The 27,742-nt window shown below is 37.6% G+C and overlaps 1 pseudogene; it reads right to left on the bottom strand.

The window, feature by feature from the left end:
* Positions 1-11,968, bottom strand: part of LOC122119910 — a 33,720-nt pseudogene extending 21,752 nt beyond the window's left edge.
* Between the last annotated feature and the right edge of the window lie 15,774 nt (positions 11,969-27,742).

The raw sequence follows: 27,742 nt of genomic DNA on the forward strand, positions 1-27,742 counted from the left end.
ATCTCTGGTCTGTTGAACTATTGAGAAGTGTGGTACCTTTAAAAGATAGAGATTAATGGTGAGAATGTAAGTCTTAGTGCCTAGCCCTATGGAACTTCTTTGAATTCATGTCATTATTGTTTTCTCCGTCACATCAGTCAAAAGCAAGGAGGAAAAATCCTCACTAAAGCTTAAAAGTAGGCTGTAAGTTAAAGAAGCCCATCCTATCTTCCTGTCTGTTTCCCAGTTTCCATGAGATAGGCTTTCAAGCTTATGACTGATTACTCGGGTATTTGGTCCTCCTGTTACAAAACTGCTATAACATGCCATTTATATTTATAATAAGAAATAAGTCAACATTTATGAACAAACCATCAAGTCCCTTTGTGTCTTTCCCATCCAAAAATCAATAAATAGGACAATTTCTTTCAAGTTGAAAATAATTAAATATATAATGCTGGGCCATTAGTGAGCAGGACAAGTATGTAGTTCTACCTAGTTCAGATCATGACAATTAGATACAACCTACCTCTATACTTTCTATGGCCCACTCTATCATATCTTCAGACAAAAACAGCTGATGACCATCCAGCACATATGGAGAAAATTTCCCTACTTTCATATTTAGTTCAAGACCTTCTGGAAAATTCCAAATATTTACAATGTCATACTGTGGCTCTAATTTTCTTTTATCATCCACAATCACTTTGTCTCCACCAAGATTCTTAAATAGGGTTTTCTTCAGAAAAGCATGTAGCTAAAAGACATAAATAGCTATGTTGAAGTGAAACCAAGAATTAAGAGAGAAAATCTGAATGAAGCAAAGCCTTTCATTATCTTTAAACCCTACTTTATAATAAGTAAAGATCAACAGACATCAAACCAGTGGAATAAAAGAAAGTCTATGGATTAAAAAAAGAAAGTCTATGGATAAATGGCATTACATGAAGAGTTTTGGTATGGCAAAGGATATAGCTGTCAAGATAAATAGTGCACAGAACAGGAGAAAATTTTTACTACCTCTGTGTCAGACAAGGGCCTCATATCTGAAATACACATAAAGCTCAAAAAATGAAACCCTCTGAAAATAAATACTCAAGAAATAACACCCCAATTAATAAATGGGCTAAAGGTTTCAAAAGAGACTTTTCTGAAGAAGGTGTAAGAATGGCCAGTAGACACAAGAAATGTTCAACATCTCTGGCCAGAGAAAGAAATGCAAATTAAAACCAGATTGATATTTTACCTCATCCCAGTTAGAATTGTCATTATCAAGAAAACTAACAATAAACAGATGCTGGCAAGGATGTGGCCAAAAAGGAATGCTAGTACACTGTTGATGTGAATGTAACCTTGTTCAACCAATCTGGAAAGCTGTATGGAGGTTTCCCAAAAGACTGAACATAGAGCTTCCTGATGACCCCGTAATTCCACTCCTGGGTATTTTTCCAATAGACCACTTATGAGGCATTAACTAACCATAGACAAGGTATGGAATCAGCCCAGATGCCCCTCAGTGGATGAGTCTATCAAGAAAGTATGGTATATACATACATATATACAGAATGGAATTCTTTGCTTTCTTCAGAAAGAATAATACTGTACCATTTTTAAGGAAATGGAAAGACATGGATAAAATTATATTAAACAAAGTAAACCAGACCCAAAGAAACTTAAGTTTCGCAGTTTCCCTTATTTGTTGTAACTAAAATATGCCTATAAATCAACAAATAAACACACTGGATGGTAAAAGACAAAAAAAATACACTTGGACATGATAACTTTTACAGGATTCTAGACACACATACAGCGAGAGCAAAGCAGGATATTTTTATGAGAGGATCACAAAAGTTCAGTAGCTATGTGCATATGATCATATAAAATGATGTTGATCAAAATTAATTCCAAGAAATAGAAATAATGTTTTTTGTTATTTTGCTTTTTGGTGTTTTTTCTCCTTTTTCACTGTTTTTTTTTTGTTTCTGCACTTTTTATATGTTATTTGTTTGGAAGAGCTTAAGGAGAAGGACAGAAATGATGGAGAAAAGGATGAACAAATGATACAGTGATATTGATTATACATTATCTTGGGGAGGGTGTCATGAGGGAAATCTGGGAGAAAAAAAAGACAAGGAAAGAGGTGACACTGTTCAAGAAGAAATACACTCATTACCTGACTTATGTAACTGTAACACCTCTGTACATGACCTTTACAATAATGATTTTTTAATCATTTTTTTTAAAAAATGCCTGTGGAAAGAAACCAAACAAGTGGAACAAAAGGGAGACAATGGGGAAATAAAATATATGTTGTATCAGATACTGTGTCAGGCCAGGTCGGATCCCAAGATCCATTTTCTTTTTTAAGTATATTTTTTATTTTAAAGAAACTGTACAGAGGGATTACAGTTACATGAGTAAGGTAATGAGTACATTTCCTCTTGAGCATTGTTAGCCCCCCTTTGTTTTTCCCCTTACCATCCCTTCCCTCCCCAACTCCCCAACTCCTCCCTTCTCCTCCACTCGAAAGTTGTAGAATTCATTTTTAACAGAGTGACTTGTACATCTCATTGTTACAATGGGTCCGCTGTATCCTTGTTTTAGCATTTTGTTATTTCCCTGCCCCTCCCTAAATTAGAAAAATGTATATACAAGATGGAGGATACCAGAATCAAATACAGTGAAAACAGGGTTTATAACAATAGGGAAGAACATACAAAAGAAACAAAATAAATCACATAGTACATTATAAGTACATAGCTTTTGACCTTTTCTACTTGTCTGGTAAGGTTATCCTTTATTCTCTTTATTCCCTTTATTCCCTTATTGCAAATAAGGGAAACCATGGGACCTATATTTCCTTGGGTCTGGCTTACTTCACTTAGTATAATTTCTTTCCAAGTTTTTCTATTTCCTAACTAATGGAGCATTACCATTCTTTCTGGTGGAGGCATAGAATTCATATATATATATATATGAATATATATACATATATATGTATATACACATATATATGTATATATATGAATTCTATGTGAGATATATATATGTGTATATATATATATATATATATATATATATATATCACATTTTCTTGATCCATTCATCAAATGAGGGGCATCTGGGTTGGTTCCATATCTTAGCTGTGGTAAATAATGCTGCAATAAACATACTTGTGCTGGTAGCTTTAGTATAGCCTTGTTTGTGATCCTTTGGATAAATGCCGAAAAGTGGGATTGCTGAGTCATAGGGGAGCTCTATATGGAGTCTTTTGAGGAACCTCCATACAGCTTTCCAGAGAATTTGAACAAGTTTACACTCCCACCAACAATGCAGAAAGTTTCCCTTTTGGCCACATCCCCTCCAACATCTATTGTTAAAATTCTTGATTATAGCCATTCTAACTAAGATGAGGTAGAATCTCAATGTTGTTTTGATTTGTATTTCTTTTATGGCTAAGGAAGTTGAGCATTTTTTCATGTGTCTATTGGCCATTCTTATTTCCTCTTCAGAGAAGTCTCTCTTTAAGCCAAGACCCATTTTCAAGAGAAAGTACATCTACTGAAATAGACATGAAATGAGATTCATTGAAGTTACAGTAGCCATAACCACTAATGTTATGAGTGTTCAAGGACTCTCAGTTTGCTAAACTGAAATTAATCAATATCATTTATGAAATGTGTAGACTTTCAGCAGGGTTTAGGTACTGAAAGAGCAGATTATCTTTTGCTGTTAAGAAACTTGGAGGAGAAAGCTGGTTTTACAATTTTTAAAGCATTACTTGTGAACATGAGATCATTCATAATGTAAAGAAATGGTGGAAACATGAAACATATACTTCATCCTTTCCACTTACTGGTGTTTCTTTTCAGTTATGTTTATATCTTAGGTCTGTTTTTCTTTGAAAGAACATGAACACAGGTCTAGAGTACTCCACTAAGTTGAAACAAAGTTTTCTTGGATTTTAAGAATATTTTAAATATTTATTTTATCCTATGAAAAACACTATTAGAAAGTCATTTTGCCAATGGTATGTGAAATCCAACACAGAACCATTACCTGTGCTAGGGAAGGCACCATCCCTTCCCCATCTCCCATTAATGTCATTTCTGTTTGATGAAGAAGCATCTCGTGGAGGGCCTGGGCCACAGCATACACAGCATTATAGATATTGTAACTCTCTTCAGACATAGCCATGTCAAAAGTGTGTCCAGGCAACCATTCCAAGGAGGCATTATGTGGACAGTTCTCCCATGTCACACAGTCAGAGTCAGAAACTGAACAATTAAAAGAGAGAAACCACAATCTAGCAAGGTAAAAGTCTTCTGGGTATTTGGAAGGGTTAACTGCCCTTATAAAATCTGTGAATCCAATACTTTCTGCATGATGGTGTGAAAAAATGAGAGGTACATGGAAAGAGCCTAGCATGAAATATTTCCTTTTTGTGGTTAAATGCCACTGTGAATTCATGATACAAATTTTACCTGTAATTAAAAATTGTTCAACACACAACATTAAATCTAGTAGGGATTCATTATCACCATATATGATGAGGACATTTGCTGAAGATTTATTAATCTCATTATAAACTGCTATGAGTTTCAATACATGTGACAGGGCATGGTTTGGCATCACTAGCTCAAAGGCTACACAAACTGTGTTCTTGGCCATCTCTTCTTTCAGTTCAGGAAGAAACCACAAACCATTCTCATCATCTGAGGTCAACAATCCCACCCAGTTCCAGTTGAAGTGAAGCAGTAAGGAGACCATGGCCATGGCTATTGATGTATCCTTTGGGGCCATCTGATAGAGAGCAGGAAACTTGTCATTGTCACTCAGGGTATGATCAAAAGGCCCAAAGTTAAGCTAAAGGGAAAGAAAATTGGATGTTCCATGAATGGAAGATTGCCATCCATCACAATCTCAATCTTGATATATATTAAGCAACCAATTGAAGTAAGTATAAGTTAGGTTTTTGTATCAGTTTCTTCATAAATATAGGGTTCAACATATCCATTTTTGTCACTGTTTCTATTAACTCCTCCATATATATCAGCCCCACCCATTTCCTTTCTTTCTTTTTTTTAATTGTGAAAATACCACACGGAGGGGTTACAATTACAGGGGCAAGGTGATGAGTACATTTCTTATCAAGCATTGTTGCCTCCTCCTTTCTTTCCCCTTCCCATCCCTTCCCATGTCCTCCTCCCCATACTCCCCCATTCACCACCCCACACCACAGCCAAAGTAGTAAAGTTCGTTTTTCGACATAACTTCTTGTACATCTCATTGTTGCAATAGGTCCATCTGTATCCCTATTTAAACGATTTTTTCCCTTCCCCTCCACAAATTCTACCAACATCAAATACAGTGAAAACAAGGATTATACTGTGGGGAAGGGACATACAAAGCAACCAAGAAATCATTTTATAAATATGTTAGAAACAATTGCAAAAAGAAAAACCATTTGAGTCCTTATCTTGGGGTTCATTTGGTTTCCCTTTGGTTTCCCTTATTTGCAATTACTAGTATATGTCTGAGACAAGCAGAAATGGTCAGATAAGTTGATGTTAGGCAAAATGAACCCCATTTCCTTTCTTAATTCCATGTTCACATATGTACATTGAATATAATGTTGTATTTGCCCACCCATCCACCACCCATTTCTCAGCCCCTTTCCACATCCCCTTAACATGTAAGCCCCTCAGACAACATATGCTTCTGCTTTCTGTGTTCATTTTATTAACCTGTTAGTTACTTAGTGAGATAACACCATGGTATTTCACTCCTAGTTATACCCTACATTAGTTGCATTGATTTTCTATGATCAATGTAAATGTAAATGGCTATGTATGTGTTCCATATTTATTTCATATTTGTATTTATATTTTGATAAGAGAACACATGCCCCCTTTCTCTCTCTGAGCTTGACTTCATTCAAGAAAATACTGTGGGGGGAGGGCGGGTAGTTGTAGAGGTGTGAGGAAAGGGATGGTAGGAGAAAAACAAAGGAGGAGGCAACAATGCTCGATAGGAAATGTACTCATTACCTTGCTCATGTAACTGTAACCTCTCTGTACAGTATTTTGCCAATAAAAAACATACAAAAAAAGAAAATACTGTGTGTGTGTGTGTGTGTGTGTGTGTGATTGCACACCACTACAGGGGCATAAAGTCATGGTTTCATATACTTCCTTATCTTTTTCCCTCAAGGCTGTTGTTTTTACTACTTAAGCCACACATTCTTTTCCTGTTTTAATTGGAGACAAAAGTTTCATATGTAGCTGGGATTGTAGGTGTAAGCCACCAGCACCCAACTCAACATACCTTCACCCTTTAAAGTCATTTTCTGTTTCCTCATTTTTTAAAGAAAATTATTGGTAAGGCCTAAAATTCCAAATAATCTCTTTTTCTGCTCTAACTTTTTTATCCCCTTTCCCAACAATGAAAACACAGATATCCCACTATCTTTGAATACTTACTCTTTCACATCACAAAATTTGATAGGTTCAAAAATCCAGTCTCTTCTTATCATTCTCTTCTGACACCTGAAATGGCACCAAATTAGACATTTTTTATATGCCTCCAGTCCTCCCACCCTCACCTGTAGAAAACTGTAGAGTTCCAACAATGTCCCAATCTGGGCAGATGTTTTTCCTGAGGGTCCTGTAAGTACTGCTATAGACTTGCTGTCTCTCATACAGGAGTAGTTTGGAATTTTGTCCTCCCCAAAGAGCCAAATGAAAGGGTTCTTAAATACTGTCCAAGCTCCGAAGTAAACATCATAAATATCAAATCCCAGAGTCAAATTATGTAAAAGATCAGGGTTTTTGTTGATCTCCTCAATAGCAAAAGCCAAGGCCAAAACAAACTGATAGTTCTTGAAGATAAACCTGCATAAAGAAAATAGAAATTTAGTAGTACTTCAAAACTTAGGGCTTTGATGTACTGACTGCCTGTTTCTCTGCCAGTGAAAATGTTAAAATAGTGCTCCCAAATGGAATTCAAGAGAATGTACTGCCTTATATTTCTATGTAGGATTAGTTAAAGTACATGAAAGAAATTTGTCATGATTGATATTCAGAAACTTAGAACTTGTTTGTTCCCTTCTACCACATTCACCACAGCAAAAAGTTGTTATCCATTGAACGTGGAATAGGCTTTCATGAGACACCAAATAATTCTGTTTCCTTAATTTTGGGGTAACTAGCTCCACTACTATGAAAAATAGATATTTTTTGAGTCACCCAGTATATGTTCTGTGTTTATGTGCCAGTACAGGCTAACTAGCAAATGTCCAGTTTAAGAGCAATTTTCAGAAGCAAAGTACTATTTCTGAAAGATTCTATAGTAAGGTGTGCTAACAGACCAAATATATTGAATAGCTCTTCCTGAAATATCAGTCAGAATAAGAGCTCAAATACCAGGGAATTTTGTTCTTATTTATGCAACATAAGGGATGCATCCAACTCCAAGAAGCTGATTATAGGAGTGAAGAACTTCCAGCAAGAGAGATGAGAATGTTAAACAAGCTTTACACTGAAATCCCAGTTCCAAGGCTGCCATGATAAAATGTAGTGATCGTTACTCCCTTCCCAATGTATTTAGATTGAGATACCAAAAATTAAAGGATGAAGAGGAAGAAAGAGGATCAAAGTACCTTCTTTCTCTGTGTCATGTCTGTGTATGCAAGGGTGTGTGTGTACTTGTACACACATTCTAAAGAAATTGGTGAAATCAACACATATTGTTCAAACAAGAAACAATGGAGGCAAAATGGATATACAAATGAGAGGATGAACTTATTCAACTTATACTGTATGCATATTTGAAATCACAATGATGCCTATTATGTTAGTGAAGTTAGAGTTTGAAGAAAATATGATTTATTATACACATATGGAAAAGTAAAATGAAGCAAGAATGAAGACAGGTGAAAAACATTTTGTCAAAAGTTGATAACAGTATTTTAAAAAGCAAATAATGATGTTTTGTGGATTCAGTAAATGGTTGAGAAAGCTAGAGAGTTGGAATACTTTTTCTAGTAAGTATTGACAGAACTTGAAGTTCCTAATGTAGACAAGTATAGAAATGTAAGATATCTATTGTAGCTTTTTTTTCCAGGGCTGAGGACCGAACCCAGGGCCTTGCGTACACCGGGCAGGCGCCCTTCCGCTGGGCTAAACCCCTAGCCCCAGAAATGTAAGATATCTAAAGATGAGAGGTTAATCAATTTTGTGTGTGTGTGTGTGTGTGTCAGTCATGGTGCCTGAACTCTGGGCCTGAGCGCTGTCCCTCAGCTCTTCAGCTCAAGGCTAGCACTGTACCACTTGAGCCACAGCACCACTTCTAGCTTTTTCAGCTTATGTGGTGCTGAGGAATTGAACCCAATGCTTGCCTCATGCATTCAAGGCAAGTACTCTGCCACTGAGCCACCTTCCCAGCCCTCAGATTTTTAACATGATATCTACAGCAAGCTGTCTTATTGTCAAACTGTCACAAGTAAAACATACACAGAAGATTCTCTATATTAGAGGAGAAATGGAACCCATAACACATAGATATGCCCCTGTTTCGCTAACAGCTGATTCCATAGAATCAATGCAAGCCAAGAGAGAATGGCAGGAGATCTTTACAGTACTGAAGGCAAAGAATTATATAAATTATCCACCAAGAATAGTGTACTTATCAAGGGAGCTAAAAAAATAGAATGGAAGAAAAACAGCCTTTTTGATAAATCATGCTGGCAAAATTGGTAAAATGCCTGTAGAAAACTAAAGCCAAATCCTTATATATCACCCTGAACCAGAATCAACTCCAAATGGATCAAAGACCTCGAAGTCAAAGTAGACACCCTGAAATTATTACAGGAAGGAATAGGAGAAACTTTAGGGGTCTTTGGCACAGGCCAAAATTTTCTTAATAAAGACCCAGAAACACAACAAATCAAAGAAAAGTTGGAAAAATGGGATTGCATGAAACTGCAGAGCTCCTGCATGGCAAAGAACATAGCTAGCAAGATCAATAGCCTTGGAATTGGGAGAAGGTCTTCATTAGCCATACAAAGGACAAGGATCTTATATCTAAAATATACTTAGACTCAAAAAGTTAAATCTCCCAACAACAAATCCTCAAAGAAACAACTGCCCAATAAATAAAGACTTAAAGAGAAACTTCTCTGAAGAGGAAAGAAGGATGGCCAATAGACACATGAAGAAATGCTCAACATCCCTAGCCATAAAAGAAATGCAGGGCTGGGATGTAGCTCAGTGGCAAAGCGCTTGCCTAGCAAGTGCAACGTCCTGGGTTCGATCCCCAGTACCAAAAAAGAAAAGACCAAAAAAATACAGTTAAAAAACAAACAAACAAAAGAAATGCAAATCAAAACAACACTGAGATACCACCTCACCCCAGTTAGAAGAAATCTAATAACAATAGATGCTGGAGTGGATGTGGACAGAAGAGAACCTTACAGCATTGTTGGTGGGAATGTAAACTTGTTCAACCACTTTGGAAAGTAGTACGGAGGTTCCTCAAAAGACTCCACATAGAGCTCCCCTATGACCGAGCAATCCCACTTTTGGACAGTTACCCAAATGATCACAAACAAGACCATACTAAAGCTACCAGCACAACTACGTTTATTGCAGCATTATTTACCATAGCTAAGATATGGAACCAACCCAGATGACCCTCAGTAGATGAATGGATCAAGAAAATGTGGTATATATACACAATGGAATTCTATACCTCCATCAGAAAGAATGACATTGCCCCATTTGTTAGGAAATGGAAAGACTTGGAAACAATTATATTAAGTGAAGTAAGCCAGGCCCAAAGAAACATAGGTCCCATGGTTTCCCTTATTTGCAATAACTAGGATATGTCTGAGACAAGCAGAAAAGGTCAGATAAGTTGATGTTAGGTGAAATGAACCCTAAGATAAGGATTCAAATGTTTTTTCTTTCATGCGATTGTTTCCAACATATTTATAAGATGATTTCTTTGTTGTTTGTATGTCCCACCCCCGTGGTATAACCCCTGTTTTCACTGTATTTGATGTTGGTATAATTTGGGGAGGGGAAGGGAAAAAGAAATTGTTTAAATAGGGATACATGGCAACAATAAGATGTACAAGACGTTATGTTGAAAAACGAATTTTACAACTTTGCCAAAGGTGGGCGGGCATAGGAGGGGAGATATGGGAAGGTGAAACAAAGGAGGAGGCAATAATACTTGATAAGAAATGTACTCATTACCTTGCCCATGTAATTGTAACCCCTCTGTACAGTATTTTCACAATTTAAAAAAAAAGTCTTAAAGAGAAACTTCTCTGAAGAGGAAAGAAGGATGGCCAATAGACACATGAAGAAATGCTCAACCTCCCTAGCCATAAAATAAATGCAAATCAAAACAACATTGAGATACCACCTCACCCCAGTTAGAATGGAAAATCAAGAACTCTAATAACAACAGATGCTGGAGGGGATGTCGACAGTAGGGAACCTTACTGCATTGTTGGAGGGAATGTAAACTCGTTCAACCACTTTGGAAAGCAGTATGGAAGCTCCTCAAAAGACTCCACGTAGAGCTCCCTTATGACCCAGAGCAATCCCACTTTTGGGCATTTACCCAAATGTTTACAAACAAGACCACACTAAAGCTACCAGCACGACTATGTTTATTGCAGCATTATTTACCATAGCTAAGATATGGAACCAGCCCAGATGCCCCTCAGTAGATGAATTGATCAAGAAAATTTGGTATATACATATAAGTATGTATGTATGTATGTATATATATGAATTATATGTGTATGTGAATTCTGTGCCTCCATCAGGAGAATGACAATGACACCTCATCATTTGTTAGGAAATGGAAAGACTTGCAAAAAATTATATTAAGTGAAGTAAGCCAGGTCCCATAGGTTTCCTTTATTTGCAATAACTAATATAAGTCTAGGACAAGTAGAAAAGGTCAAAAGCTATGTACATATGACCATATAAGATGATAAGTGAAATGAACCCCAAGATAAGGACAAGTGGGTATTTTCTTCCTTGCTATTGTTTTCAATGTATTTAAAATGTACTATGTGATTTTTTTTGTTCTCTTGTATGTTCTTCCCCCATGGTATAGCCCTTATTTTCACTGAATTTAACATCGGTGCCCTGCATCTTGTATGTACATTTTTCTAATTTGGGGAGAGAATGAGAAATAATAAAATGTTCAAATAAGGATACAGGTTGTCCCATTGTAACAATGAGATGTACAAGACACTATGTTGAAATAGAACTTTACAACTTCAGGGGGAGGGAGGATTTTGGGAGGTGGGGAGGAAAGGGATGGTAGAGGAAAAATCAAAGGAGGTAACTATGCTTGATAGAAAATGTTCTCATCACCTTACTTACGTAGGTGTAACCCCTCTGTACAGTATTTTTACAATAAAAACATATAAAAAAGAATACTGTACTTATCAAAGATGCCCTTTAGAAGTGAAGACAAAATAAAGATGCTACCAGATCAGCACAGTTAAGAGAACATATCTCCACCAAACCTAGTCTACAAGAAATACTAAAGTAAGTTTATACTCGAAAACACTGAACCGTTCATGGACAAAAAAAATATACAAAAATGTATAAAACTTACTGGTAAGAGTGACTAGTGACTATACCTGTGAGCTGAGAATGTTCTAACGTTATAAATGTGCTAGCAAATTGTACAAATAATTCATATATAGAGAGAAAAATTATTAATATAACTAGTTATTACTATATGACCATGTAAAATTGTATATCAAATATTACAATATAGGAGGGATACAATGTAGTTGCAGATTTTGTCTTTACTATTTTATCTTAAAATATTAAGTTTTCATTAAAAATTTAAATGAAGGATTTCATTATAACATTTCTGTACATTCACTTATGGACTATGATCATAGTCCTTATTACTTGTACATGTGCATTTTCTCTTTTTCTTTCATCCTCATGGCAGCTAATTGTCACCATTCCAAAATACCCTGCTGTCATCTATTTTTAGTGCCCCTAAGTACCACAGACTCTATAATAGACATGAAAATTCATAATTCAGAAGTCAATACACACTACTATTGAACTCGATAACCACTGAAGTCTCTAAAAGGAGAGAAAGAGTGGAAGAGGCTTCAATAAACCTGGAAGAACAAGTTACATAAGGGCAGTGATGAGAAGTGATCTGTAAACAATGACTGGAAGTGAAAATGCAGGAAATTCGACCAATAAGTGCTACAATAACTGAATGAGTAAAAACTCAAGGCCAAACAATAGGTTGATTCAAAGAACCTCACTTTACCATTAATGGACCTCAATGACTGTAAAAAATGAGTGGATTAATGTAGTCAATGCAAATGAAACCAAAAAGAAGCAGAAATATCCATAACACATCATATCAGATAGACTTTAATCAAAGCAACAAAAATGACAAGTTTGTAATGAAATGAGGAAGGGATCAAATCAACAAGATGACATAGCAGTTTTTTCATTCTTTCTTTCTTTATTTATTTATTTATTTATCTATTTTGGTCAGTTGTGGGGCCTGAACTCTGGGCCTGGGCACTGGCCCTGACCTCTTCAGCCCAAGGCTAGTGCTCAACCACTTGAGCCACAGCACCACTTCCGGCTTTTTCTGCTTATGTGGTGCTGAGGAATGGAACCCAGGGTCTCATGCATGCAAGGCAAGCACTCTACCACTGAGCCACCTTCCCAGCCCAGCATAGCAATTCTTAATGTGTACTTACACACTATTGAATAATTAACTAACAATATTACTTGACTTTGAGATAGTCTTCAATACAATAATAGTTTTGTGTAGTGATCAGACAAAATCAACAGGGAGGTATCAGAGTTAAATTTCACCCTTGATCAAGTGAGGCTTACATACACCTAGAGAACATTTCACCCAACTTCTGAATAAAGCATCTCTCATAAACATACTGAATGTTCTCCAAGGGTCATAGGGGAGCTCTATGTGAAGTCTTTTGAGGAACCTCCATACTGCCTTCCAAAGTGGTTGAACAAGTTTACACTCCCACCAACAATGCTGTAAGGTTCCCTTCTGTCCACATCCCCTGCAACATCTGTTGTTATTAGAGTTCTTGATTTTAGTTATTCTAACTGGAGTGAGGTGGTATCTCAATGTTGTTTTGATTTGCATTTATTTTATGGCTAGGGAGGTTGAGCATTTCTTCATGTGTCTATTGGCCATCCTTCTTTCCTCTTCAGAGAAGTTTCAGGCTCCCTTATGACCCAGCAATCCCACTTTTGGGCATTTACCCAAATGTTTACAAACAAGGCCACATTAAAGCTACCAGCACAACTATGTTTATTGCAGCATTATTTACTATAGCTAAGATATGGAACCAACCCAGATGCCCCTCAGTAGATGAATGGATCAAGAAAATGTGGTATATATACACAATGGAATTCTATGCCTCCATCAGAAAGAATGACATTGCCCCATTTGTTAGGAAATGGAAAGGCTTGGAAAAATTATATTAAGTGAAGTAAGCCAAGCCCAAAAAACATAGGTCCCATGGTTTCCCTTATTTGCAATATCTAGTATATGTATGAGTCAAGCAGAAAAGGTCAGATAATGTGATGTTAGGAAAATGAACCCTAAGATATGTATTTAAGTGTTTATTTTCTTTCATGCATTTGTTTCTCACACATTTATAAGATTATTTCTTTGTTGCTTTGTATGTCCCTCCTCCACAGTATGACCCCTGCTTTCACTATATTTGATGTCGGTGTAATTTGTGGAGGAGAAGGGGAAAAACAAGTCGTTTAAGGATACAGGTGGGCCCGTTGCAACAATGAGAAGTACAAGTTGTCATGTCGAAAACGAACTTTAGAACTTTGGTGGGGGGGGAGGATTGGGTGGGAGGGCAGGGGTAGGCTGGGAAGGGATGTGAAGGGTAAACAAAGGAGGAGGCTGCAATGCTTGATAAGAAATGTACTCACTATCTTGCCCATGTAATTGTAACCCCTCTGTACAGTATGTTCACAATAAAAAAATATAAATATAAATAAAAAAATAGTGTTCAAAGGGGTTACAGTTACATGAGTAGGGTAATGAGTACATTTCCTAGTGAGCATTGTTACCTCCTCCTTTGTTTATCCCCTACCATCCCTTTTCTCCACATCTCCCCAACTCTTGCTCCCTTCCTTCTTCCCCCCCCACCCCCCCCCCAGCAAAATTGTAAAGTTGGTTTCAACATAGTGTCTTGTACATCTCATTGTTACAGTGTGTCAACCTTTATCCTTATTTAAGCCTTTTGTTATTTCCCTTCCCCTCTCCAAATTAGAAAAATGTATATACAAGATGCAGGGCACCAGAATCAAATATAGTGAATACATACCAAAAATACAAAAAAATCACATAATACATTATAAATACATTCAAAATAATAGCAAGAAAGAAAAACCACTTAGGTCCCTATCTTGGTGTTCATTTCGCTTAATATCATTTTATATGGTCATATGTGCATAGCTTTTGACCTTTTCTGCTTGCCCTAGACATATACTAGTTATTGAAAATAAGGGAAACCATGGGGCCTGTGCTTCTTTGCTTCTGGCTTACTTCACAATACAATTTTTTCCAAGGCTTTCCATTTCCTAACAAATGGGGCAGTACCATTCTTCCTGATGTGGGGTGTGTGTGTGTGTGTGTGTGTGTGTGTGTGTGTGTGTGTGTGTGTGTGTGTGTGTGTGTGTGTGTGTGTGTGTGTGTGTGTGTGTGTGTGTGTGTGTGTGTGTGTGTGTGTGTGTGTGTGTGTGTGTGTGTGTACCACATTTTCTTGATCCATTCATCTACCGAGGGGCTTCTGGGTTGTTTCCATATCTTAGCTATGGTAAATAATGCTGCAATAAACAGTTGTGTTGGTAACTTTAGTATGTCCTTGTTTGTGATTGTTTGGGCAAATGCTCAAAAGTGGGATTACTGGGTCATACGGGAGCTCTATGTGGAGTCTTTTGAGGAACCTCCATACTGCTTTCCAAAATGGTTGAACAATTTTCACTCCCACCAACAATGCAGTAAGGTTCCCTTATGGCCACATACCCTCCAGCATCTGTTGTGACAAGATTTCTTGATTAGCCATTCTAACTGGGGTGAGGTGAAGTCTCAATGTTGTTTTGATTTAAATCTCTTTTATGGCTAGAGAAGTTGAGCATTTCTTCATGTGTCTATTGGCCATTCTCAGGAAAGAACTGATATTGTACTAAAGAACATACACTGCATCTCAAGGAACTAGCAGAACAAACCCAAAATTAGTAGAAGGAATGAAATAAGTGAAGAAAAATAAATAGACAATAGAAATACAATAGCAATAATCAATAAAGCAAAGAGGAAGTTCTACAAAAAAGTGATAAGATTGAAGTTAAAATAATGAAAAATCAGGCTGGGGAAGTGGCTCGTTGGTAGAGTGCTTGCCTTGCATACACGAGGCCTTGGGTTCAATTCCCCAGCACCACATAAGAAGAAAAAGTCAGAAGTGGTACTGTGCCTCAAATGGTAGAGTGCTAACTTTAAGCTGAAGAGCTGAGGGACAGTGCCTAGGCCCAGAGTTCAGGCCCCATGACCAACCAAAAAAAAAAAATCATTTAAAAAACAATGAGATGTACAAGTTCTTATGTCGGAAAACGAACTTTACAACTTTGGTGGGGGGTGGGGGAGGATTGAGTGGGGGATGGGGGAGTGTGGGAAGGGATGGGAAGGGGAAACAAAGAGGAGGCAACAATGCTTGATAAGAAATGTACTCGTTATCTTGCCCATGTAATTGTAACTCCCCTGTACTATTCTGTATTCTAGCAATAAAGAGAGAGAGAGAGAGAGAGAGAGAGATAGGTGACAATGTTGTCAGACACATTGTACGCATATACTGTTTTGTAGAATGGGAACTTCTTTGTACAACTACTTAAAGATAATAAAATAAAATATTATCCCAAAAAATCAAATGGGAAATGAGCAAAATTATACATATCAACAATATCTCCCTTATTCTGGATGAGCAGAATCAGTATGGTGAAAATAGCCATATTACTGAAAAACTACAGATTCAGTACAGTGTCCATCTAAACTCCTGTCACTTCCTTCATAGAAATAGAATAGGCAAGACTAGCTTTTATGAAACGAAATCCTCAATTAACCAGTTCTATCTTACTATACAAGACTAATACTGGAGTATCATCATTTCTATTTTTCTTTTATACTACATAGCCATAGTAGCACACAAAAAAATCTGCAACTAAAAAAACACATAGATCAATGCAATATAAGACCAAGAAATAATTGCAAACAACTAAAGATATCTGATTCTTGGAGAAGTTGACAAATAATACATGGGCTAAAGATGTCTCCCTTAGTAAGGGGTGACACTGCAAAACTGGGTATTCATGTGTCAGACACTTAAACTAGACCCTACCTTTCAACCTGTATTTTTTAACTCAAAACTTATCAGTGTGTAACAAAAAATTGGAACTTTACAAGTAGTAGAGAAGATGAGGGTAAACATGCACAGGTTGAAAGAAAGAATAGTTGCACATGAAATTATATTTTTAAAAATGCACAAGGGCTGGGAAGGTGGCACAGTGGTAGAGTGCTTGCCTTGCATGCAGGAGGCCCTGGGTTCGATTCCTCAGCACCACATAAGCAAAAAGAAAAAAACCGGAAGTGGTGGCACTATGGCTCAAGTGGTAGAGCTCTAGCCTTGAGCTGAAGAGCTGAGGGACAATGCTCAGGCCCAGAGTTCAGGCCCCACGACCTGACCCAAAAAAATGCACAAGAGGGCTTTAATAGAACTCAAAGAGCTCATAAAATAACAGCAAGAATTAAGCTCTGGATTTGGCTAAGTGGTAGACTCTTTTGTCTCATTCACACAGCCCTAAATTCCACCCCCAGTACTCAAAGTGTAAAGTAGCTGTGGTCGCATCAAATTGAAAAGCTTCAGCATAAAAAAGGTTTGACAGCCAGGTGAATGGTTAAAAATCTTGCTAAATGTTATCTCACAGAGGATTAATGGCATAATGTAAAACAATTCTAAAATTGAAATACCAATAGGAAAAAATCTAAATCAAGAACACACACATGTGCAGACACTTTAAAAATTAACAGTACAAATGGAAAATCAATGAAGAAAAAATTTTTTCAACCAGGTGGGGAGGGACAAAGATAGCCTAAAGCTAACCTAAACTCCCTAAATAAGCAGAGTTTGGGGATACCATCAGGATTTTCATGTCTAGAGAGCCACACCAAGTAAACTATAATTATACAGAGATACACACCAAAGAAGATTATAAATTACTTAAATGAGAAGATGCAACAGCCATATATACACAACATTATATTGGAAATGTTCTGTACAACTTTGGGGCTGGGTGGGGTGAAGGGGAGGGAAAGTAGGAGAAAAATGAGGGAAGGAGTAACAATTTAGACGAGAAATGTACTTATTACCTTACTTATGTAACTGTAACCCCTCTGTTCATCACTTTGACAGTAAAAAAAATAATAAAGAATTGAAAAAAAGACTAAATTCAACACATGCTAGTGGCAGCAGCAGCAGCTGAGCCAGAGGATTGCATGTACCTTCAGTTCAGAATTTAAAGAGCCCACAAAGGAGAACACAGGAACTGGAGCCCACAGCTGAGCCAGTCACAGTCAGATGCAGAGACAATTCCCTAAAGAGAAGATCTTTATAGCTATGCATCAGAAAAGGGCCACATATCTAAAATATACCTAGAACTAAAATAATTAACCACCTGAAAAAACAACAATTCAATTAATAAATAGGCTAAAGACTTAAAATGAGACTTCTCTGAAGAAGTAAGAATAGCCAATAGACACATCTCAGGCCATAAAGGAAATGCAAATCAAAAACCACATTGGGATTCTACCTCACGCCAGCTAGGATAGCCATTTTCAATTAAACTAACAATAACAGATGCTGGCAGGAATCTAGTCAAAAAGGAATGCTACTATACTGTTGGTGGAAATGTAAACTTCCTGAACCACTCTGGAAAGCAATATAACAGTTCCTCAAAAGAATAAATAGGGAACTTCCCTATGACCCAGCAATCCTACTCCTGGGAATTTTCAGTTGACCACAAACCAGGCCACACTAAAGCCACAAGCACAAACATATTCATTGCAGTATTATTTACTATAGCCAAGATACAAAATCAACCCAGATGCCCTGCAGTGGACAAATGGATCGAGGAAATATGGAATTCTATGTTTCCAACAGACAGAATGATACTGTCCCATTTGTATGGAAATGGAAAGGCTTGGAAAACATTGTATTTAGTTAGCCAGACCCAGAGTGATACAGGTTGCATGGTTTCCCTCATTTGTGATAATTAGAATATGCCTATACATCTACTAATAAACCTAAAGGAGAGTAAAAGACAAAAAAAATACACTTGAACATGATAAATTCAACAGGACTTTAAACATTCACACATGGAGACCAAAGGAGAATATTCTTAAAGAGAATCATAAGATCAGAAGAGCTCAGTAGCTATGTGCATATTATCATATAGAACGATAGTTATAGAACCCCAAATGTGTCCAAAAGGGAACCCTATTGCATTGTTGGTGGGAGTGTATACTTGTTCAACCACTTTGGAAAGCAGTATGGAGGTTTCTCAAAAGACTACACATAGAACTCCCTTATGACCCAGCAATCCCACTTTTGGGCATTTACCCAAAGGATCACAAACAAGGCCATACTAGAGCTACCAGCACAATCATGTTTATCACAGCATTATTTACCATAGCTAAGATATGGAACCAACCCAGATGCCTCTTAGTAAACGAATGGATCAAGAAAATGTTGTGTGTGTGTGTGTGTGTGTGTGTGTGTGTGTGTGTGTGTGTGTGTGTGTATCAATTCTATGCCTCCATCAGAAAGAATGACATTGCCCCATTTGTTAGGAATGGAAAGACTTGGAAAAAATATATTAAGTGAAGTAAGCCAGACCCAAAGAAACATAGGTCCCATGGTATATATATAGGATATATCTTGGACAAGCAGAAAAAGGCAAAAGCTATGTACATATGTCCATATACGATGATGCTAAGTGAAATGAACCCCAAGATAGAGACACAAGAGGCTTCATTTTTGTTGCTGTTGTTTCTTTAATATTTATAATGTACTATGGAATTTTTTGTTTCTTTTGCATGTTATTCCCCCATGGTATAACCCCTGTTTTCACTGTATTTGATTCTGGTAACCTGCATCTTGTATATACATTTTTCTACTTTGGTGAGGAGAAGGGAAATAACAAAATGCTGAAATAAGGATGCATGTTGACCATTTTAACAATTAGATGTACAAGACACTATGTTGAAAACGAAGTTTACAACTTTGCAGGGGAGGGAGGAGTTGGGGTGGAGGGGAGGGAGGGATGGTAGGAGAAAATCAAAAGAAGAGGTAACAATGTTCAATAGGAAATGTACTCATTATTCACATACCTGTAACTCCTCTGTACAGTATTTTAACTATATAATATATATATGTTATATTTATATATATATATATATATATATATATATATATATATATAAAGAAATTAACCCCAAGAAAAGGAAACAAGAGTTTTTTCTTATTTTACTTTTTGTGGGGTTTTTTTCCTGTTTTTCCCTTTTGCTGCTGTTTTTTATTTCTATACTTTTTGTCTTGAATACATATTAATGTGACTAGAGGAGGGGAAGGTAAAGCACAGAAATGATGGATGAACTATTTCAGCAGTGATACTATATGCCATGTTGAAATGAACTAAACACCTGGAGGGGGGTTGAGAGGAAGAAATTGAGGATAGGAGTGACACTGTTCAGAAAGGAATGTACTCAGTACCTGACTTATATAACGTAACCCCCCTGTACATCACCTTTACAATAAAAATTTTTTTTTTAATGTTCAACCATTTGAGCAATTGGGAAAATACAAATCAAAGCTACAATGAGTTACCCATCAATGAAGGAAAAATTGCAATTTTGGTGATGGTTATTAAATAGCTTTGAGATTCCTTAAGAAATTAAAACTAACTGTGCTGATGGCCAATGCCTGTAATCCTAGCAGATCAGGAGGGTGGGATTGAAGGATCTTAAGTCAAAACCAGCTGGGGCAGTAAAGTCCATGACACACTTATCTCCAGTTAACCAAAAAAAAACCCAAAATTGGTGTTGTGGCTCAACTGGTAGAGCATTAACCCTGAAAAAAAGGCAGTCAAGGACACAAACAAACCAAGACCATTGGCTCATGCCTATGATCCTACCTACCTCAGGAAGCTGAAAAGGAACAGAAGAAACTATAGATATGGAAGAGAACAAAGGATATGAGACAGAGTATTAAAAATGGTCATAAATAGAGTGCATTAACATGCAGTGTGGAACTACAATATGAAGCAGATACTTGGCACAAGTTCCACATTGTGTAAAAATTAAGAAACATTGCCATAACATCAGTATGTATGGAGTTGAGTCAAATCACCTATTGATGTCTAATTCAGTCTACAAGAGACTTCATGAAATAATATTGCTATCTTTAGTTGATATCATGCATAAAATTTTACTAACCCAGGCCAGGCTTCTTTTCATATCTGTATACTCAGTGTGTCTACTGTGTTAACACACTTGCAAAATATTAAAATGTATTTTGGGAAATTAGGAGAAGGAAAAACAGCCAAACATAGCTAAATAGTGGGGGGAAAGAAAAATAAGCTACGCTAGGCACTGGTGCCTCGTGCCTATAGTCTTCAGCTACTCAGGAGGCTAAGATTTCAAGATCATGGTTCAAAGCCAGCTTGGGCAATTATGTCTGTGAGACTATTATCTCCATTTAACCACAAAAACAATGCCAGATGTGGAACTATGGTTGACGTGCTAAAGCACTAGCCTTGAGGAAAAAAAGCTTGGGGATAGCACCCAGGCCTGAATTCCAAGAACCAGTACAAAAGAAAGAAAGGTAAACACACTAGAGTAATTCTCATGGCTGCCATTTCTGATCCCAACTTCGGGCAGCTACCTCAGGCTATACTTGTAACTCCAGCACTTGAAAAGGAATGCAAATGATAGAGACAATAACATTTTCTCTTGCAATAGTTATCATATAGATTGCTAGAATTTCTTTTTTTTTTTTTGTCAGTGGTGGGCCTGAACTCTGGGCCTGGGCGCTGTCCCTCAGCTCTTCAGCTCAAGGCTAGTGCTCTACCACTTGAGCCACGGCGCCACTCCCAGCTTTTTCTGCTTACGTAGTGCTGAGGAATTGAACCCAGGGCCTCATGCGTACAAGGCAAGCGCTCTACCACTGAGCCACCTTCCCAGCCCAGCTAGAATTTCTTGAGGTTCTGTATAACCATTTTTCTTATTTTTTGTACAGCAAAGTGAGACCCTCTGCTACAGATGAAAAGCCACAGATATGCATGTGCACAAGTTAAGCAGAACTCATCTTGGGCAGATCAGATTCTCCCCATAATGGATCTTTGATCACACTGACATGCCTGGCAATGGCTGGATTGTGGAGCATATCTGACATGAAATAATGACACATTGCTTAGGTTTAAGCAGCAACTACTGTCTCCAGTAACTGTGTGAGTGTGTGTGTGTGTGTGTGTGTGTGTGTGTGTGTGTGTGTGCATGTGCATGTGTGCTGGCATGCACCAATATTAGGACTTGTAATCAGGGCCTGGACATTGTCCATGAGCATTTTTGCTCAAGACCAGCACTCTGCAACTTGGCTCTCAGCTCCGCTTCCATCTTTATGCTTAATAATTGGAGAATAAGGTCTCACAGATTTTCCTTCCCAGGTTTGCTTCAAACCTTAAACCTCAGATATCAACCCCTTGGAGCAGTTAGGATTACAGGCATGAGCCACCATCATACAAAAAGAATTTTTATCAATGTCCTCAGCATATAGGTGTTATTAAAGAAAAGTTCTCAGACCACTGGCCTGGGGGAAGGAAATGTATCTACAACCTTTTACAGAACTTGTGCAAATGACACAGGTTGTAATAACATCACTTCATCCTCTGCAGTGACAGCTGTGAAGGAGGAAGTACAGGAGTACTGGAGTAAAGTGAAAAGATTACAGCCCTGGACGGAAACCAAAGGCTTTTCTTACTAGCAGGCAGAAAATTATTCAAGAGTAGATGCAAGATAAAGTAAAGAAGCTGACCTGTTTGTGGTGCAGTAGGTGTTAGGAGCTGAGGGTAGACGATGCAGAGAGCATACCCAGAATTCCCTCAGCCATTGCCCATCTTGAAAACGAAACAGTAATGGAAATAAAATGAGTTTCTTACGGTGTGTATTCATCATGGTTGGAAGCATCTCTTTGAGTGCTGTCTGTTCCTAAAGTGTAGAGAGGGAAAAACCCAGCAATCATCACATCTCCATCCATGTGTGCTCTCTGTTTCATTCTAGAAAAGCAGCTAGTGGCAGCCAAGGACCTGATAAGGAGGGAAAATGGAAGAAAGAGTTTGAAAGTCAAAGGGTGCATCCCTGAAGCATCTGCAAAGCTGAAGTTCTGGGTGGAAGTAAGGCCCACAGCGTCAGGTACGTGTAATTCATATATATTTGTATATGTCCTATGTGTCTTTTAATGGACAGAGATGTACACTGTAACTTGTCCTTCATTGAACTCTCTTTTGAGGCCCCAGGAGGGATGTGTAAAACTTCCCTGAGGCTCTGCATCTGAGGCCTTGCATTCAGGAGAAAAACATGACTTGGAAAACGTGTTTGCAAGTTCTCCTTCACCCTAGGTGGTATGATTCCATCCAAGACCACAAATAGGCCCCAGGGATGAAGTCATCTTTGTTATATTTGGTCCAACATCTGTGTCAATGAAGTATATGCATGAAAACAATTTCAGATGATGCAACTGGATTGCATCAGAGAATGCCATGTCAGGTGCATGGGGAAATGGCCAGTAAAAGTCCATGCCAGTGAGATGTCCACCAAAATTATTAGAGCATCAAAACAGAGAGTCAGTTCACATACCCAGTATCCATAATAACTAAAAATGTTGGGTTGAGCTAGACAGGTGTCAATAAGAATTGTATGTGCAGAGGCCTCCACAGATGCACCTAATTTCTCTTGCCTAAGGAAGCAATGATCATCCTGAAATCAGCAATTACATGTCAACAAGTCAATGTCAATGCCGAAATTGAGTTGTATATTTGTATCCTTAACTTTCAGCTTCAAACAGGTAATTTTAACATAATCAAGATATTTCCATGATGTACTGACTGAGAACATGTGGTAATAAATTATTCTCTATCACAAACTTAAATCAATATCAAAATCAACTGTATGTATTCTACTTGTGAAAATACATTAGACCCAAATTCCTTACAGAGACCCCATTTGCCCTGGAGGACAGAGATAATTCAGGGCACTGAAGAAATTCTATATACAAGGCTGTACTGTTAAATGCACATGATAGCTCACTTGCTCTTAATTGTGCACTAAATATCAGAAAATATGAATCGCAGTAAAAATGGACTGAATGAATGACATATGTACTTCAAAAATTCAGGAGGAGGGGGCTGAGAAGGTGGCTCAGTGGTAGAGTGTTTGCCTTGCATGCATGAGTCCCTGGGTTTGATTCCTCAGCACCAAGTAAATAGAAAAGACTGGAAGTGGTGCCATGGCTCAAGTGGTAGAGCACTAGCCTTGAGCAGAAGACCTGAGGGACAGAGCCCAAGACTCTTATCTCTAAACCACTAGAAAACCAGAAGTGGTGCTGTGGTTCAAGCGGTAGAGTACTTGCCTTGAGCTGAAGAGCACAGGGACAGTGCCCAAGCCCAGAATTCAAGCCCCATGTGCGACAAAAAAAAAAATCAGGAGGAAAAAATTCCAATGAGATTTCTACTAGTCTCTTATGATTGTATACTCACTATGTTTTATAAGATTTTATCAGTTATTTTTTAAATTCTTAGTGGCATATGTTAGCTGGATAGATTATTTATTTAGACGTATATGTATGTATGCAGTGGGCCTCAGTCTCACTAGATGGTGGCACTGGTGGCACTGGTTCATATCATAAATTTATTTATACTTTCTTGAGGAACCTATATACTGATTTCCATAGTTGTTGGATGAAATTACATTATCATGAATTATAAGTGGTCCGTTGCCATATATTTTTACAAGTATGTGCTATTTATATTTATATTCTTTTTTATTGTGAAAATACTACACAGAGGGGTTACAATTACATGGGCAAGATAATGAATACATTTCTTTTTTTTTTTTTTTTTCTTTCTTTTTTTTTACACACAGAAAATAGGACATATTTATTAGGCTAAAGAACAGACTGTGTCGTCTCCATTTTCCCAAAACATCAAGACAGCACACATCATAATTGAGCACACAATATAAATTGAAATATGCAGTCACTTGTCCCCAAAAGGGCTGTTTTAAGTCTCAGTTTGGGAGTCCTTAAAAACTTACACTCTTTTTTTTTTTTTTTTTTTTTATTTGAAAACATACTGGACAGAGGGGTTACAATTACATGGGCAGGAAAATGCATACATTTCTTACCAAGCATTGCAGCCTCCTCCTTTGTTTACCCTTCACCTCCCTTCCCAGCCTCCCCCCTCCCCCCCACCCAATCATACCCCCCCTCCATCCCCCCCACCGACATTGTAAAGCTGGTTTTGACATGACATTTTGTACTTCTCATTGTTGCAACAGGTCCACCTGAATCCTTAAACGACTTGTTTGTCCCCGTCTCCTCCACATGTTATACTGACATCAAATATAGTGAAAGCGGGGGTTACACTGTGGGGGAGGGACATACAAAGCAACAAAGAAATAATATTATAAATGCATTAGAAACACATGCATGAATGAAACAAAAACATTAAAATACATATTTGAGGGTTCGTTTTCCTAACATCACATTCTCTGACTTTCCGCTTGACTCATACCTATACTAGATATTGCAAATAAGGGAAACCATGGGACCTATGTTTCTTTGGGCCTGGCTTACTTCACTTAATATAATTTTTTCCAAGCCTTTCCATTTCCTAACAAATGGGGAAATGTCATTCTTTCTGATGGAGGCATAGAATTCCATTGTGTATATATACCACATCTTCTTGATCCATTCATCTACTGAGGGGCATCTGGGTTGGTTCCATGTCTTAGCTATGCTAAATAATGCTGCAATAAACATAGTTGTGCTGGTAGCTATAGTGTGGCCTTGTTTGTGGTCATTTGGGTAAATGCCCAAAAGTGGGATTGCTGGGTCATTGGGGAGCTCTATATGGAGTCTTTTGAAGAACCTCCATACTGCTTTCCAAAGTGGTTGAACAAGTTTACATTCCCACCAACAATGAAGTAAGGTTCCTTTCTGTCCACATCCCCTCCAGCATCTGTTGTTGTTGGAGTTCTTGATTTTTGCTGTTCTAACTGGAGTGAGGTGATATCTCAATGTTGTTTTGATTTGCATTTCTTTTATGGCTAGGGATGTTGAACATTTCTTCATGTGTCTATTGGCCATCCTTCTTTCTTCTTCAGAGAAGCTTCTCTTTAGGTCTTTCGCCCACTTACTTATTGGGCAGTTGTTTCTTTGAGGATTTGTTGTTGGGTGGTTTAATTTTTTGAGTTCCAAGTATATTTTAGATATGAGACCCTTGTCCGTTGTATGGCTAGTAAAGATCTTCTCCCAATCCGTGGGCTTTCTATTGATCTTGCTAGCTATGTCATTTGCCCTGCAGAAGCTCGGCAACCTTATACAATCCCATTTGTCCAACCTTTCTTTGATTTGTTGTGTTTCCGGGTCTCTATTCAGAAAATTTCGGCCTGAGCCGAGGAGACCCAGGGTTTCTCCTATTCCATCCTGTAATGTTTTCAGAGTGTCTGCTTTGAGTTCAAGGTCTTTGATCCATTTGGAGTTGATTCTGGTGCAGGGTGATATATAAGGATCTAGCTTTAGTTTTCTACATGTAGTTAACCAGTTTTGCCAGCACCATTTACTGAAGAGGCTGTCTGTCTTCCATTCTATTGTTTTAGCTCCCTTATCGAAGATTAGATGGCTATAGGTCTGTAGGTTCATTTCTGGGTTTTCAATTCTATTCCATTGGTCCTGAGGTCTGTTCTTATGCCAATACCAAGCTGTTTTGATTACTATGGCTTTATAGTAGAGTTTGAAATTTGGTATTGATATTCCTCCAGCAGTGTTCTTTCCGTTGAGGAGCGTTTTTGCTATTCGGGGTCTTTTATTGTTCCATATGAATTTTTGGATTGCCTCTTCTATTTCCTTGAAGAATGAGGGTGGAATTTTGATAGGTATTGCGTTGAATTTGTAGATAGCCTTGGGAAGTATTGCCATTTTCACAATGTTAATCTTTCCAATCCAGGAGCATGGGAGGTTTTGCCATTTTTTAAGTTCTGTGTTGATTTCCTTTTTCAAGATTTTATAGTTTTCATCATAGAGGTCCTTCACTTCTTTAGTTAAGTTAATTCCTAGACATTTTATTTTTTGTGGGGCTATTACAAATGGAGTTGCTTTCCTAATTTCAGCCACACTTTTCTCATTGTTGGCATACAGAAAAGCCATGGATTTTTGGGGGTTAATTTTATAACCTGCTACTTTGCCAAAGTTTTGAATCAGCTTAAGTAATTTGGGAGTGGAGTCTATGGGATTCTTTAAATACAAGATCATGTCATCTGCAAAGAGGGAGAGTTTTATTTCTTCTTTCCCTATTTGGATCCCCTTTATGTCTGCATCTTGTCTTATTGCTGTAGCTAGGCATTCTAACACTAGATTGAAGAGAAGTGGAGAGAGTGGGCATCCTTGTCTTGTTCCTGAGTTAAGAGGAAATGGCTTTAGTTTTTCACCATTGAGTATAATGCTGGCTGTAGGTTTGTCATATACAGCCTTTATTGTACTGAGGAATGTTCCATGGATTCCTAATTTTTCCAAAACCTTCATCATAAAGGGGTGTTGGATCTTGTCGAATGCTTTTTCTGCGTCTATTGAGATAACCATGTGGTTCTTATTCTTGCTCCTGTTGATGGGATGAATAATATTAATTGATTTGCGTATATTGAACCAGCTTTGCATCCCTGAAATGAATCCTGTTTGATCGTGGTGTATGATTTTTTGGATGAATTGTTGAAGTCGGTTGGCCAAAATTTTGTTGAGAAGTTTTGCATCAATGTTCATCAAAGAAATGGGTCTATAGTTCTCTTTCTTTGATGAGTCCCTGCCTGGTTTTGGGATGAGGGTTATGATGGCTTCATAGAATGTGTTCGGTAGTGAGCTTTCTCTTTCAATTTCATTGAAGAGTTGGAGGAGAATTGGTGTGAGCTCTGTTTTGAAGGCCTTGTAAAATTCCGCTGTAAAACCATCTGCTCCTGGACTTTTCTTAGCTGGGAGGTCACTTATTGCTGTTTCTATTTCAATGCTTGATATGGGCCTGTTAAGATAGTTTAACTCATCTTGGTTTAGTTTTGGCATGTCAATATTTGCTAGGAAGAGGTCCATTTCTGTCAAGTTCTCAAACTTATTAGCATACAGTTTTGAGAAGTATTCCCTTATAATGTTCTGAATCTTGGTTGTTTCCGTGGTGATGTTTCCATTCTCATCTCTGAGTTTATTAATTTGGGTGTGTTCTCTTCTTTTTCTGATAAGATTTGCTAAGGGTCTGTCAATTTTGTTAAGTTTTTCGAAGAACCAACTCTTTGTTTTGTTGATTCTTTCTATAGTTTTTTTGGATTCTAA

The sequence above is a fragment of the Dipodomys spectabilis genome, unplaced genomic scaffold, assembly GCF_019054845.1.
Source record: "Dipodomys spectabilis isolate Male_0828 unplaced genomic scaffold, ASM1905484v1 ptg000173l, whole genome shotgun sequence".
Lineage (NCBI taxonomy): Eukaryota > Metazoa > Chordata > Mammalia > Rodentia > Heteromyidae > Dipodomys > Dipodomys spectabilis.